Raw genomic sequence first — 15,523 nt, 5'->3', positions numbered from 1 at the left:
GGGGAAGTCCAGAATTAGGGGTCACAGTTTAAGGATAAGAGGGAAGTCTTTTAGGACCAAGATGAGAAAATCATTTTTTACACAGAGAGTGGTGAATCTGTGGAATTCTCTGCCACAGAAGGTAGTTGAGGCCACAGTTCATTGGCTATATTTATGAGGGAGTTAGATGTGGCCCTTGTGGCTAAAGGGATCAGTGGGTATGGAGAGAAGGCAGGTACAGGATACTGAGTTGGATGATCAGCCATGATCATATTGAATGGCGGTGCAGGCTCGAAGGGCCGAATGGCCTCTACTCCTGCACCTATTTTCTATGTATCTATTCCACTACCCCTAGAGCTCTATCTAACTCTCTCTTAAATCCATAAGGCAAATGCAATGCTAGCATTTATATCATGAGGATTGCAATAGAAAAGCAGAGATGCAATGCTGAGGCGCTGGGAGAAGGGGAAGTGGTGGTGCTGGCTCGAAGGGCCAAATGGCCTCCTCCTGCACCTATTTTCTACATGTTCTGTATTCATGCCTACTATATTGTGTTGTGCTGAAGCAAAGCATGAATTTCATTGTCCTATCTGGGACACATGACAATAAAATCTCTTGACTTGAAAGGTGGAGCCCACAATGGTCCACTGTGGGTCCACTTATTCGCCAAGCCCCGCCCTCCCCACCAGGCAGCGGCAGGCCCCGCCCACTGACGTCACCCCATGGCCCCGCCCATTCTCGGCAAAGCCTTCGAAGAATTTCTGAGAACCGGCGCCGAGGGGGCGTGGCCGCCGCCCCGTGACGTCACTCACCCCCGGCACGTGACCCCGGCGGCCCGTCACCCCCCGGCATGTGATCCGGGCTGGCGGACTCTACCACTCTGCCCTAGGAATAGGGGGGGCAGCGGCTGACAGAAGTAAATAAACGGCAGTGGAGGGGTGGGGGGGATTAACGGCGGAGGAGACGGATTGTAAACTAGTAGCCGCTGTATTAACCAGCGGGGGTGGATGGAGGGGGGTTTGGGCCCGGTTGGGGATGGGGAAGCCCGGGGTCCACCCCCTCCCCCCCCGCGGGCAGCCTCAGTGGTCGCGTCCGGCCCCAGTTCTAAGAAGCGGCCGCGGTTCCAGGAAAGAGTTTTCCACGAAGTGTCGACCGGGGGCAAGGCCGCAGGTGAGGGGCCGAGCGGCCGCAGTATACACCACACTGGCTCCACACCAGGGGGACAGGGACTGGGGGACAGGGGGAGAGTGAAAAGAGAATGAGAGAAGAGAGAGGGAAGAGAAGGAGGGAGAGAAAGAAGTGAGGGAATGAGAAAGTGAGGGAGAGAAAGAAGAGATAGAGAGTGAGAAGAGAGAGGGAATGAGAAAGAGAGGGAATGAGAAAGTGAGGGAGAGAGGGAATGAGAAAGTGAGAAGAGAGGGAGAGAGAAGGGAAGGGGAGAGAGAAGAGAGAGGGAATGAGAAAGTGAGGGAGAGAGAAGAGGGAATGAGAAAGAGAAGAGGGGGAGAGAAAAGAGAAGGGGAGAGAGAAAGTGAGAAGAGAGGGAGAGAAGAGAGAGGGAATGAGAAAGTGAGAGGAAAGGGAGAGAGAAGAGAGAAGGAATGAGAAAGTGAATGGAAAGGGAGAGAGAAGAGAGAGGGAATGAGAAAGTGAATGGAAAGGGAGAGAGAAGAGAGAGGGAATGAGAAAGTGAGAAGAGAGGGAGAGAGAGAAGAGAGGGGGAGAGGGAGAGAAGAGACAGAATGAGAAAGTGAGAAGAGAGGGAGAGAAAGAAGAGAGGGGGAAATGAGAAAGTGAGGGAGAGAGAGGGAATGAGAAAGAGAAGAGGGAGAGAGAAAAGAGAAGGGGAGAGAGATAGTGTGAGAAGAGGGGGGGAGAGAAAGAAGAGAGAGAGAGAGAGAGAGAAGAGAGGGAGAGTGTGAGAAGAGAGAGGGAGAGAGTGAAAGGAAGGGGAGAGAGAGTGAGAAAGTGAGAAGAGGGGAGAGAGATAGAGTGTGAGAAGAGAGGGGGAGAGAGAGAGGAGAGGGGGAGAGTGAGAAAGTAAGAGGGGGAGAGAGAGAGAGGAGAGGGGGAGACTGAGGAGAGAGGGGGAGAGTGGGGGGGGGGGGTGAAGGGAGAGAGAGCAAGGATGATAGAAGGCTCTGTTGCTGTGGTATCTTTGGGAGAGGGAGTGAGAGGATAGGGAGGGGGGGGAGACTGTGCTGGGGGGGGGGGGGGGGGGGGGAGAGGAAGCTTGAGGCCGGGGCAGGTGGTGGGAGACAGGGAACTGGGTCAGGGAGGGAGGGGGGCTCTACTTGGGGCTGGGGGGATGTGATTTTTCTGCTGCTCTGTGGGGTTTGAGGCTCGGAGGGGGGGGGGGGCTGCCGCGTGTGGGCTCTCCAGTAGACCCCCATCCTGTGGGGATCTGCTGGAGGGGTTGATGGAGACCTGTTGGTATCTACTGGGGTGGTTGGAGATCTGTGGGGATCTACTGGGAATGGCTGTTGGAGACCTGTGGTGATCCACTGGGTGGTCAGAGACCTGCAGGGATCTATCTACTGGGGCGATTGACGGAGATCCGCTGGGTTCTTCTGGGGTGGGTGATCATCTGTGGGGATCTACTGGGAATGGCTGTTGGAGACCTGTGGGGATCTACTGGGGCAGTTGATGGGGATCTTTTGCGTTCCACTGGGGTGGTTGTAGACCTGTGAAGATCTGATGGGGACCCGTGGGGATCTACTGGAGCAGTTGATCGGGATCTGTGGGGATCTACTGGAGCAGTTGATGGGCACCAATGGTTGGTAGCGATACGTTAGGATCGACAGGGTCAGTTGGAGACCTGTGGGGATCTACTGGCTAGGCTGATGATCTATGGGGACCAACTGGGGCAGGTGATGGAGAGCTGTGGGGATCTACTGGGGGTGTAGGAGACCTGTGGGGGTCCAAAGCAGACGTGGAGATCTGGTGGGATGATTTGAAGGGGATCTGTAAGGATCTACTGGATCAGTTGATGTCTTGTTGGGATCTACTGGGATAGTTGGTCATTTGCTGGGATCAATATGGGCAGCCAGTGACCTGTGGTGGTCTACTGGTGCTGTTGATGAGCCGCTGGGATCCACTGGGTCAGTTGATGACCGGTTGGGATCCACTGGAGCCAGCGGGGGCCTGTTGGGATCTACTGGGGCAGATGGTGGTCTGCGGGGATCGGCTGGGGCGGCCATGAGGTGATGAGGGACATTGCCACTGGTGTGTGATGTGGGCTGTGTGCTGTGATGGAGTTTGCCTTGATGGAATTGGTGCCAGGATTATACCTGGTGGTCCACACCCCCCTCTCCCCTCAGCCTGTAGGGTTTCCAAATACCCCCCCCCCCCCCAGGACTAACTCGGTACGATATCGCTCAGACGAGAATCGAAACCAGCCTTTCCGGAATGAGTCAGAACAAATGCAAAACTCTATTTTCGATTAAACCAAAGCTGGGCTTCTTGCGTAGAGGGGAAAGTTTGATGGTTTTAGTTCCTTCCTGCTAATCGCAAACTCTGAAAGAAGTGCCTCGACCCGAAACCTCACCCATTCCTTCTCTCCAGCGATTGCCGCCTGTCCCGCTGAGCTCGTCGAAACATATAAGATTGTTAAGGGCTTGGACACGCTAGAGGCAGGAAACATGTTCCCGATGTCGGGGGAGTCCAGAACCAGGGGCCACACACACACACACACACAGTTTAAGAATAAGGGGTAAGCCATTTAGAACGGAGACGAGGAAACACTTTTTCTCACAGAAGAGTGGTGAGTCTGTGGAATTCTCTGCCTCAGAGGGCGGTGGAGGCCGATTCTCTGGATGCTTTCAAGAGAGAGCTGGATAGGGCTACGGAGTCAGGGGAGAAGGCAGGAACGGGGTACTGATTGTGGATGATTAGCCATGATCACATTGAATGGCGGTGCTGGCTCGAAGGGCCGAATGGCCTACTCCTGCGTCTATTGTCTATTACTCCAGCATTTTAGGCGTTCCTTCCTACACACTTGATCGGACTTTGCTGGCTTTACCTTGCACTAAACGTTATTCCCTTCATCATGTATCTGTACACTGTGGACGGCTCGATTGTAATCATGTATTGTCTTTCCGCTGACTGGTTAGCACGCAACAAAAAGCTTTTCACTGTACCCTGGCACACGTGACAATAAACTCAACGGATGCTGGGTGGATGTGAGGTGTTGGTGCCCAGTCTCTGCTTCTGAGGGTTCTAACGCAAAAAGATGTGACTCAGACAATGGGTGACGTTTCGGGTCGAGACCCTTCTTCAGACTGTTAGGCAAACTCCCCTGACTCTCAGTCTGAAGAAGGGTCTCGACCCGAAACATCGCCTTATTCCTTTTCTCCACACACGCTGCCCGACCCGCTGGGTTACTCCAGCTTTGAGTGTCTGCCTTCAGCTTAAACCAGCGTCTGCAGTTCCTTCCTGCACTATACTGCTCCTGAAAAGCCTCCCAGTGTTCCCCAGATGTGTACATCGCTCTGGGCGTAAACAATAACACAAGGTGTGTGTACGTGTGTGTGCATGCGTACCTCCCACGCTCCCTACCTGTCTACAGCTCATAGCCTTGCCTTTTACCAGAACTCTCTGTCTCTCTCTGTCTGTCTCTCTGTGTCATAGAAACATTGAAACATAGAAATTAGGTGCAGGAGTAGGCCATTCGGCCCTTCGAGCCTGCACCGCCATTCAATATGATCATGGCTGATCATCCAACTCAGTATCCCGTCCCTGCCTTCTCTCCATACCCTCTGATCCCCTTAGCCACAAGGGCCACATCTAACTCCCTCTTAAACATAGCCAATGAACTGTGGCCTCGACTACCCTCTGTGGCAGAGAGTTCCAGAGATTCACCACTCTCTGTGTGAAAAAAGTTCTTCTCATCTCGGTTTTAAAGGATTTCCCCCTTATCCTTAAGCTGTGACCCCTTGTCCTGGACTTCCCCAACATCGGGAGCAATCTTCCTGCATCTAGCCTGTCCAACCCCTTAAGAATTTTATAAGTTTCTATAAGATCCCCTCTCAATCTCCTAAATTCTAGACAGTATAAACCAAGTCTATCCAGTCTTTCTTCATAAGACAGTCCTGACATCCCAGGAATCAGTCTGGTGAACCTTCTCTGCAATCCCTCTATGGCAATAATGTCCTTCCTCAGATTTGGAGACCAAAACTGTACGCAATACTCCAGGTGTGGTCTCACCAAGACCCTGTACAACTGCAGTAGAACCTCCCTGCTCCTATACTCAAATCTCTCTGTCTCTCTCTGTGTCTCTCTCTGTGTCTCCCTCCCTCTGTCTCCCTCTCTCTGTCTGTCTCTCTCTGTCTGTCTGTCTCTCTCTGTCTCTCTCTCCGTGTCTCCCTCTCTCTGTGCCTCCCTCTCTCTGTGCCTCCCTCTCTCTGTCTCTCTCTCTCTCTGTCTCTCTCTCTATGACAGGCTGACTTAAACATCAGTCATTTGAGTCATTTTTGGCACAATCGAGGCAGCATTGCTGGAAAGCAGTCTGGCCGAGATTGTTTCGATTTGATTTCGCGGGGATTGCCCTAAAGGGCCCTGTCCCACTTTCACGACCTCTGCCGAGTTTGCCCTTGACTCATACTCGCAGCATGGTCGTCACGAGGTTGTACGTAGCGGGCCGTGATGCTAGTCGTAGGTACTCGGGGCATCAAGTAGGTCGGGGCGTTTTTTTTCTAGCAAGATGAAAAATATCCACGAGTAAAAAAGATCGTGAATTAGGTCGTGGGAGTGGGACAGGCCCTTGAATGTTTAGTTCAGAGTTGCCACCTTGCAACAGGCCCTTCGGCCCACCGAGTCCACGCTGACCATCGATCCCCCCCCGATCCCCTAGTTCAGTGTTCCTCCCACTTTCTCATCTGCCCCCTACACACTCGGCCCTGCGGCAATTTACAGAGGACCCACTAACCTGCAAACACGGAGGATTCCGGGATGTGGGAGGAAACCGGAGCACCCGGAACAACCCAGAGATCAGAGCTGAACTACTATTTATCTTTGGTGACCCATGGACTATCCATATTTAAGAAGGAACTGCAGATGCTGGAAAAAATCGACAAAGATGCTGGAGGAACCTAGCGGGGTGAGGCAGCATCTGTGGAGCGAAGGAATAGGTGACGTTTTGGGTCGAGACCCTTCTTCATATTTCGCTTGGGTAGTTCGTTACACCCCAGCGGTATGAACATTGACTTCTCAAATTTCAGATAGCCATTGCTTTCTCCTGAAGAAGGGTCTCGACCCGAAACGTCGCCTATTCCTTCGCTCCATAGATGCTGCCTCACCCGCTGAGTTTCTCCAGCATTTTTTGTCCACCTTCGATTGTTCCAGCATCTGCAGTTCTCTCTCAAACGTTATTCCCTTATCATGTACCTGTACACTGTAAACGGCTCGATTGTAATCATGTATTGTCTTTCTGCTGACTGGTTAGCACGCAACAAACAGCTTTTCACTGTACCTCGGTACACGTGGCAATAAATGGAACTGAAACTGAGGAAATATAAAAAACATGCTGCGACCCCTCACAGCAATAGACAATAGGTGCAGGAATAGGCCCTTCGGCCCTTCGAGCCAGCATTGCCATTCAATGTGATCATGGCTGATCATCCCCAATCAGTACCCCGTTCCTGCCTTCTCCCCATTTCCCCTGACTCCGCTATCTTTAAGAGCAGTATAAGGAGAAGGTAATAATAATAATAATAATACATTTTATTTATGGGCGCCTTTCAAGAGTCTCAAGGACACCTTACAAAAATTTAGCAGGTAGAGGAAAAACATGTAAGGGGAATGAAATAAATAGTAGAGACATGACTAGTACACAAAGTAAAGACAGAATTCAATACAAAACACAGTATGAGGCAATTAATGCACAGATGAAAAGGGAGGGGGACGTGGGGCTAAGGATAGGCAGAGATGAAGAGATGGGTCTTGAGGCGGGACTGGAAGATGGTGAGGGACACGGAATTGCGGATCAGTCGGGGGAGGGAGTTCCAGAGCCTGGGAGCTGCCCTGGAGAAGGCTCTGTCCCCAAAACTGCGGAGGTTGGGTGCAGGGAGATTGTTCCTGATGTTGGGGAAGTCCAGAACAAGCGGTCACAGTTTAAGGATAAGGGGGAAATCTTTTAGGACCGAGATGAGGAAAACATTTTTTTTCACACACAGAGAGTGGTGAATCTGTGGAATTCTCTGCCACAGAAGGTAGTTGAGGCCACACAGTTCATTGGCTATATTTAAGAGGGAGTTAGATGTGGCCCTTGTGGCTAAAGGGATCAGGGGGTATGGAGAGAAGGCAGGTACAGGATACTGAGTTGGATGATCAGCCATGATCATATCGAATGGCGGTGCTGGCTCGAAGGGCCGAATGACCTACTCCTGCACCTATTGCCTATGTTTCTATATGAATTGTTTTGGGGAATGAGAAACTGGAAGAGCAATTGTACATCAGAAGTTGGAAGCGATTCAGAAATATTGTGGGTTTTACCAGAATGCTGTAAGTGGGAACTGCAGATGCTGGTTTACACCAAAGGCACACACACCATAATTGCTGGAGAAACTCAGCGGGTGAGGCAGCATCTATGGAGCGAAGGAATAGGTGACGTTTCAGGTCGAGAACTACTGGGGTAGGGGGGTGGGGGGGGGCGGGAAGAAGAAAGGAAGAGGTGGAGACAGTGGGCTGTGGGAGAGCTCGGAAGGGGAGGGGAAGGAGGGAGAAATCAGGGACTACCTGAAATTGGAGAAGTCGATGTTTATACCGCTGGGGCGAAAACCTGAAATTGGAGAATCCCAGAAATCAACCTCATCTTGGGTGGTTTACACCCCAGCGGTATGAACATTGACTTCTCCAATTTCAGGTAGTCCCTCCTTCCCCTCCCCTTCCCAGCTCCCCCCTTGTCTCCGCCTCTTCCTTTCTTCTTCCCGACCCCTACATCAGTCTGAAGAAGGGTCTCGACCCGAAACGTCGCCTATTTCCTTCGCTCCATAGATGCTGCCTCCCTCACCCGCTGAGTTTCTCCAGCATTTTTGTCCACCTTCGGTTTTCCAGCATCTGCAGTTCCTTCTTAAACACAGCATTCCTCAGCGGGACAGGCAGCATCTCTGGAGAGAAGGAGCAGGTGATGTTTCAGGTTGAGACCCTTCTTCAGACTGGTTTAGGGATAAGAGAAATAATGAAAGATATGCAAAAAAATAGATGCCAAATAGACAATAGGTGCAGGAGTAGAGGCCATTTGGCCCTTCGAGCCAGCACCGCCATTCAATGTGATCATGGCTGATCATCCCCAATCAGTACCCCGTTCCTGCCTTCTCCCCATATCCCCTGACTCTCTCTCGCTATCTTTAAGAGCCCTATCTAGCTCTCTCTTGAAAGAATTCTCTCCAGAGAACCGGCCTCTGAGGCAGAGAATTCCACAGACTCACCACTCCCTGTGAGAAAAAGTCTTTCCTCGTCTCCGTTCTAAATGGCTTACTCCTTATTCTTAAACTGTGTGTGTGTGTGTGTGTGGCCCCTGGTTCTGGACTCCCCCCAACATCGGGAATATGTTTCCTGCCTCTAGCGTGTCCAAACCCTTAACAATCTTATACGTTTCAATAAGATCCCCTCTCATTCTTCTAAATTCCAGAGTGTACAAGCCCAGCTGCTCCATTCAACCATTCTCCGTGAGAAAAAGTGTTTCCTCGGCTCCGTTCTAAATGGCTTACTCCTGAGGGTCTCGGCCGAAAAACGTCACCCGTTCCTTCTCTCCAGAGACGCTGCCTGTCCCGCTGAGTTACTCCAGCACTCGATTTACTGGGCAAGAGACTCTGTGTGCATCTATCCGATCTATTCCTCTCATGATACCTGCTGAGTTACTCCTCCAGCATTTAATCCCCCGGGCCAAAACGCCTCTGCTGGCCTTTGTGTGCAGTCCAGCACCCGGGCCAACTCATCATTCACCCAGCCATGGATTGCCGTGGGGAATTAGTCCCGTATTTTGACCTTTTGTCCCTTATTTGGGAGTGAGAAAGTTGGCAAGACCACTTTAACCCAAGCTAGCGTGTGTGTGTGTGTGTGTGTGTGTGTGGCAGTGAGTGGCTCTAGGCTGCCCTCTAGCTGTGCCCACAACACACTTCAGTACAGACTGTCCCGCTGAGTTCCTCCAGCATTTTGTGTCTTATCTTCGGTGTAAACCAGCATCTGCAGCTCCTGCCTCCACATTGCAGTCCAGTGCAGATCAGGGGCAAGCCCTTCGGCCCACAATGTCCGTGCCAGCCACGTTGCCAAGATGGCAGATCTTTCATTCATTTGCTCTCTCCTCTCTCCTCTCTCCTCTCTCCTCTCTCCTCTCTCCTCTCTCCTCTCTCCTCTCTTCCCTCATCCCTCCCCCCCCCCCTCCACCGCCCTCTGAGGCAGACAATTCCACAGACTCACAACTCTCTGTGTGAAGAAGTGTTTCCTCGTCTCCGTTCTAAATGACCGACCCCTTATTCTTAAACTGTGTGTGTGGCCCCTGGTTCTGGACTCACCCAACATCGGGAACAATCTCCCTGCATCTACCCTTAAGAATTTTGTACGTTTCTATAAGATCCCCCCCTCAATCTAAATTCTAGCGAGTACAAGCCGAGTCTATCCAGTATTGAAGAAACAGATAAAATTCCACAGACTCGCCACTCTCTGCGAGAAAAAGTGTTTCCTCGTCTCCGTTCTAAATGGCTTAGCCCTTATTCTTAAGCTGTGTGTGGCCCCTGGTTCTGGACTCCCCCAACATCGGGAACATGTTTCCTGCCTCCAGCGTGTCCAAGCCCTTAATAATCTTATATGCTTCAATAAGATGCCCTCTCATCCTTCCAAACCCCAGAGTGTACAAACCCAGCCGCTCCATTCTCTCAGCATATGACAGTCCCGCCATCCCGGGAATTAACCTGGTGAACCTACGCTGGGCTCCCTCAATAGCAGGAATGTCCTTCCTCAAAATTAGGGGAACAAAACTGCACACAATACTCCAGGTGTGTGGTCTCACTGGGGCCCTGTACATCTGTAGTAGGACCTCTTTGCTCCTACACTCGAATCCCGCCATCCCGGGAATTAACCTGGTGAACCTACGCTGGGCTCCCTCAATAGCAAGAATGTCCTTCCTCAAAATGAGGGGAGGAAAACTGCACACAATACTCCAGGTGTGGTCTCACCAGGGCTCTGTACAACTGCAGAAGGACCTCTTTGCTCCTGTACTCAACTCCTCTTGTTATGGTGGTTCGATCCTGACTACGGGTGCGTTCTCCCCGTGGGTTTGCTCCGGTTTCCTCCCACTCTCCGAAGACTTGCAGGCTTGTGGGACAACTGGTTACTCTGTGTGTGTGTGTGTGTGTGTGTGTGTGTGTGTGTGTGTGTGTGTGTGTGTGTGTGTGTGTGTGTGTGTGTGTGTGTGTGTGTGTGTGTGTCACTGCTAGTGGGGGGGGGGGTGGGAGATCGTCGGTCAGCGAGCCTGTGATATAACTCCAAACCAAACATCGACGGTCCATCGGAATTCCCGAAATAACGAGGCTGTGCGATGAGTCACTGCCCCTCGATCCCGGGACACTTTCCACACCAAATCCTTTGTTCACCCACTGACTCATCCTGATGGATTAAGAGGCCAGAACAAACAACAGGAAGGAGAGGAGTGCAAGTTTCCTGATCCCGCAAGGCTTCTCCAGAGAGAGCGGACACAGCAGGAGACCAGGGGGTGGGTGGGGTGGGGGGGGAGAGGGTCAGGACTAGAGGGTCTGAGCTCCAGGCAGAGGTTGAGCAGGCTGGGATTCTATTAGAAACATAGACAATAGGTGCAGGAGTAGGCCATTCGGCCCTTCGAGCCTGCACTGCCATCATGGCTGATCATCCAACTCAGTATCCCATCCCTGCCTTCTCTCCATACCCCCTGATCCCTTTAGCCACAAGGGCCACATCTAACTCCCTCTTAAATACAGCCAATGAACTGGCCTCTGTGGCAGAGAATTCCACAGATTCACCACTCTCTGTGTAAAAAATGATTTTCTCATCTCGGTCCTAAAAGACTTCCCTCTTATCCTTAAACTGTGTGACCCCTTGTTCTGGACTTCCCCAACATCGGGAATAATCTTCCTGCATCTAGCCTGTCCAACCCCTTAAGAATTTTGTAAGTTTCTATAAGATCCCCCCCCTCAATCTTCTGAATTCTAGCGAGTACAAGCCGAGTCTATCCAGTCTGTCTTCATATGAAAGTCCTGCCATCCCAGGAATCAGTCTGGTGAACCTTCTCTGTACTCCCTCTATGGCAAGAATGTCTTTCTTCAGATTAGGAGACCAAAACTGTACGCAATACTCCAGGTGTGGTCTCACCAAGACCCTGTACAACTGCAGTAGAACCTCCCTGCTCCTATACTCAAATCCTTTTGCTATTGCTCAGGAGGATGAGGGGTGACAATAGACAAAAGGTGCAGGAGTAGGCCATTCGGCCCTTTGAGCCAGCACCGCCATTCACTGATCATCCCCAATCAGTACCCCGTTCCTGCCTTCTCCCCATATCCCCTGACTCCGCTATCTTTAAGAGCCCTATCTAGCTCTCTCTTGAAAGTATCCAGAGAACCGGCCTCCACTGAGGCAGAGAATTCCACAGACTCACCACTCTCTGTGAGAAAAAGTGTTTCCTCGTCTCCGTTCTAAATGGCTTACCCCTTATTCTTAAACTGTGTGTGTGTGTGTGGCCCCTGGTTCTGGACTCCCCCAACATCGGGAACATGTTTCCTGCCTCTAACGTGTCCAAGCCCTGAACAATCTTATATGTTTCAATGAGATCCCCTCTCATCCTTTCTAAACTCCAGTGTGTACAAGCCCAGCCGCTCCATTCTCTCAGCATACGACAGTCCAGCCATCTTGAAAGCATCCAGAGAACCGGCCTCCACCGCCCTCTGAGGCAGAGATAGATAGATTCTTGATTGGTGCGGGTGTCGGGGGTTACGGGGAGAAGGCAGGGGAATGGGGTTAGGAGGGAGAGATAGATCAGCCATGATTGAATGGTGGAGTAGACTCGATGGGCCGAATGGCCTAATTCTGATGGTATGACCTTGTGGCGATCGGGGCCATGATGTAATGGTGGGGTTGTTGTTGAGGGAGGCTATGGCTGGGTGATCAGGGCTATAGGTCAGGGCAAGGATTTCATAGCAAAAGGATTTGAGTATAGGAGCAGGGAGGTTCTACTGCAGTTGTACAGGGTCTTGGTGAGACCACACCTGGAGTATTGCGTACAGTTTTGGTCTCCAAATCTGAGGAAGGACATTATAGCCATAGAGGGAGTGTAGAGAAGGTTCACCAGACTGATTCCTGGGATGTCAGGACTTTCATATGAAGAAAGACTGGATAGACTCGGCTTATACTCGCTAGAATTTAGGAGATGGAGGGGGGATCTTATAGAAACGTACAAAATTCTTAAGGGGTTGGACAGGCTAGATGCAGGAAGATTGTTCCCGATGTTGGGGAAGTCCAGGACAAGGGGTCACAGCTTAAGGATAAGGGGGAAATCCTTTAGGACCGAGATGAGAAGAAACATTTTCACACAGAGAGTGGTGAATCTCTGGAACTCTCTGCCACAGAAGGTAGTTGAGGCCACACAGTTCATTGGCTATATTTAAGAGGGAGTTAGATGTGGCCCTTGTGGCTAAAGGGATCAGGGGGTATGGAGAGAAGGCAGGGATGGGATACTGAGTTGGATGATCAGCCATGATCATATCGAATGGCGGTGCAGGCTCGAAGGGCCGAATGGCCTCTACTCCTGCACCTATTGTCTATGTATCTATGTATCTATGCAAGAGTGCGAGTCCAGCTGGGCAGGATGGGAGAGAGCTGGCGCACGCTTGTGTGTGGAGCGATCTCAGTCTCTCCCTGGTCCCGCGCAGCTGCCGATCCCAAGGACGCATGTCGTCACCCCCTGCATCCTCCGCAGCTCCACAATAGCAGGAAGCAGCCGAGTCTCCAGTCTGCGCGGAGAGAGGGGGGGGGGGGGAGCAAGCAGCCTTCCGAGGGGAACGAAGAGATGTCACAAAAACAGGGTCCCAACGCTGAGAATAGATACTCCGTGATCAGTGGATATGTTCAAGGCAGAGATACATAGATTCTTGATTAGCATGGGTGTCAGAGAAACATCGAAAATAGGAGGCCATTCAGCCCTTCGAGCCAGCACCGCCATTCATTGTGATCATGGCTGATCGTCCCCTATCAATAACCCGTGCCTGCCTTCTCCCCATATCCCTTGTGACTCCACTAGAGCTCTATCTAACTCGAACAAAGAACATAGAAACATAGAAAATAGGTGCATGATTCAGCCATTCAGCCCTTCGAGGCAGCCTTCTGCCAATATCCCTTGGAACCACTAGCCCCTAGAGCTCTATCTAACTGGAACATAGAAACATAGAAAATAGGTGTAGGGGGAGGCCATTCAACCCATCGAGGCAGCCTTCTCCCAATATCCCTTGATTCCACCAATCCCTAGAGCTCTAAGTCGAACATAGAACATAGAAACATAGAAAATAGGTGTAGGAGGAGGCCATTCAGCCCTTCGAGGCAGCCTTCTTCCAATATCCCTTGACTCCACCAGCCCCTAGAGCTCTATCTAACTGGAACATAGAAACATAGAAAATAGGTCTAGGATTCGGCCATTCGGCCCTTCGAGCCAGCACCGCCATTCATTGTGATCATGGCTGATCGTCCCCTATCAATAACCCGTGCCTGCCTTCTCCCCATATCCCTTGACTCCACTAGCCCCCTAGAGCTCTATCTAACTCTCTCTTAAATCCATCCAGTGACTTGGCCTCCACTGCCCTCTGTGGCAGGGAATTCCACAAATTCACACAACTCTCTGGGTGAAAACGTGTTTTTCTCACCTCAGTCTTAAATGGCCTCCCCCCTTTATTCTAAGACTGTGTGTGTGGCCCCTGGTTCTGGACTCGCCCAACATTGGGAACATTTTTCCTGCATCTAGCTTGTCCAGTCCTTTTATAATTTTATATGTTTCTATAAGAACCCCCCCCTCATCCTTCTAAACTCCAGTGAATACAAGCCTCGTCTTTTCAATCTTTTCCCCATACGACAGTCCCGCCATCCCAGGGATCAATCTGGTGAACCTATGCTGCACTGCCTCGATCGCAAGGATGTAGATGAGGAGGAATTTCTTTAGCCAGAGGGTGGTGAATCTGTGGAATTCTTGGAGGCCACAAGTCAGTGGATATGTTTAAGGCAGAGATAGATAGATTCTAGATTAGTGCGGGTGTCAGGGGCTATGGGGAGAAGGCAGGAGAATGGGGTTAGGAGGGAGAGATAGATCAGCCACGATTGAATGGCGGAGTGGACTTGCTGGGCCTAATTCTACTCCTAATTGGTGCATTCGAGCCACCACCATTATGGTCATGGCTGATCATCCCCAATCAGTACCCCGTTCCTGCCTTCTCCCCCATATCCCCTGACTCCGCTATCTTTAAGAGCCCTATCTAGCTCTCTCTTGAAAGCATCCAGAGAACCGGCCTCCACCGCCCTCTGAGGCAGAGAATTCCACAGACTCACAACTCTCTGTGAGAAAAAGTGTTTCCTTGTCTCCGTTCTAAATGGCTTACCTCTTATTCTTAAACTGTGTGTGTGTGGCCCCTGGTTCTGGACTCCCCCAACATTGGGAACATGTTTCCTGCCTCTAGTGTGTCCAAGCCCTTAAACATCTTATATGTATCAATGAGATTCCCTCTCATCCTTCTAAACTCCAGAGTGTACAAGCCCAGCCGCTCCATTCTCTCAGCATATGACAGTCCCCCCTTAACAATCTTATATGTTTCAATGAGATGCCCTCTCATCCTTCTAAACTCCAGAGTGTACAAGCCCAGCCGCTCCATTCTCTCAGCATATGACAGTCCCGCCATCCCGGGAATTAACCTTGTAATTGCCTAATTCTACTCCTAATAGGTTCCATTCGAGCCACCACCGTTATGGTCATGTCTGATCATCCAAAATCAGTAACCCCGTTCCTGCTTTCTCCCCTTGATTCCTTTAGCCCTAAGAGCTAAATCAGAACCCTCTCTTGAAAACAAGTCTACACCCTTAATTGTCAAGAAAGAACTGCAGATGCTGGTTTCAATCGAAGGTAGATGGCAAAGTGCTGGAGTAGCTCAGCGGGTGAGGCAGCATCTCTGGAGAGAAGGAATGGGTGACGTTTCGGTGCCCGAAACGTCGCCCATTCCTTCCCTCCAGAGAAGTCACATTCACATTTATTTCTGTAGCACATCTAAAAAACAACTCTCGTTGGCCAAAGTCCTTTACATTTGTTATAAGAATAGCACAACAAAACAAACGACATACATATATACATGTAGCCCTCACTCAGAGGACGTCAGGAAAGGCTTGGGAGTATAGATAAGTCTTTAGTCTTGACTTAAAAGAGTCGATGGAGGGGGGTTGTTCGTTCTGATGGGAAGGGGATTGATGCTGTTCCACAGTCTAGGGGCTGCAACCCCTGAGCTTATGCCTAGACCGCGGGACATTCAGCAGCCCCAAGTCGGCCGATCTG

At 50.9% G+C, this 15,523-nt stretch overlaps 2 protein-coding genes across 2 annotated transcripts in view; one reads left to right on the top strand and one right to left on the bottom strand.

The window, feature by feature from the left end:
- LOC116970257 (GABA type A receptor-associated protein) overlaps positions 1–10,334 on the bottom strand; it is a 28,615-nt gene extending 18,281 nt beyond the window's left edge. The window contains exon 1 of the mRNA XM_033016934.1: positions 10,311–10,334. The gene's annotated coding sequence lies outside the window, so the exon portion shown is untranslated. The remainder of the gene's footprint in view (positions 1–10,310) is intronic.
- LOC116970256 (B-cell lymphoma 6 protein homolog) overlaps positions 1,087–15,523 on the top strand; it is a 38,846-nt gene continuing 24,409 nt past the window's right edge. Inside the window, exon 1 of the transcript XR_004411084.1 lies at positions 1,087–1,149. The gene's annotated coding sequence lies outside the window, so the exon portion shown is untranslated. The remainder of the gene's footprint in view (positions 1,150–15,523) is intronic.

Source organism: Amblyraja radiata, unplaced genomic scaffold (assembly GCF_010909765.2).
Source record: "Amblyraja radiata isolate CabotCenter1 unplaced genomic scaffold, sAmbRad1.1.pri scaffold_679_ctg1, whole genome shotgun sequence".
NCBI classification, from domain to species: Eukaryota; Metazoa; Chordata; class Chondrichthyes; order Rajiformes; family Rajidae; genus Amblyraja; species Amblyraja radiata.
This window is presented reverse-complemented; position numbering and strand designations above follow the sequence as displayed.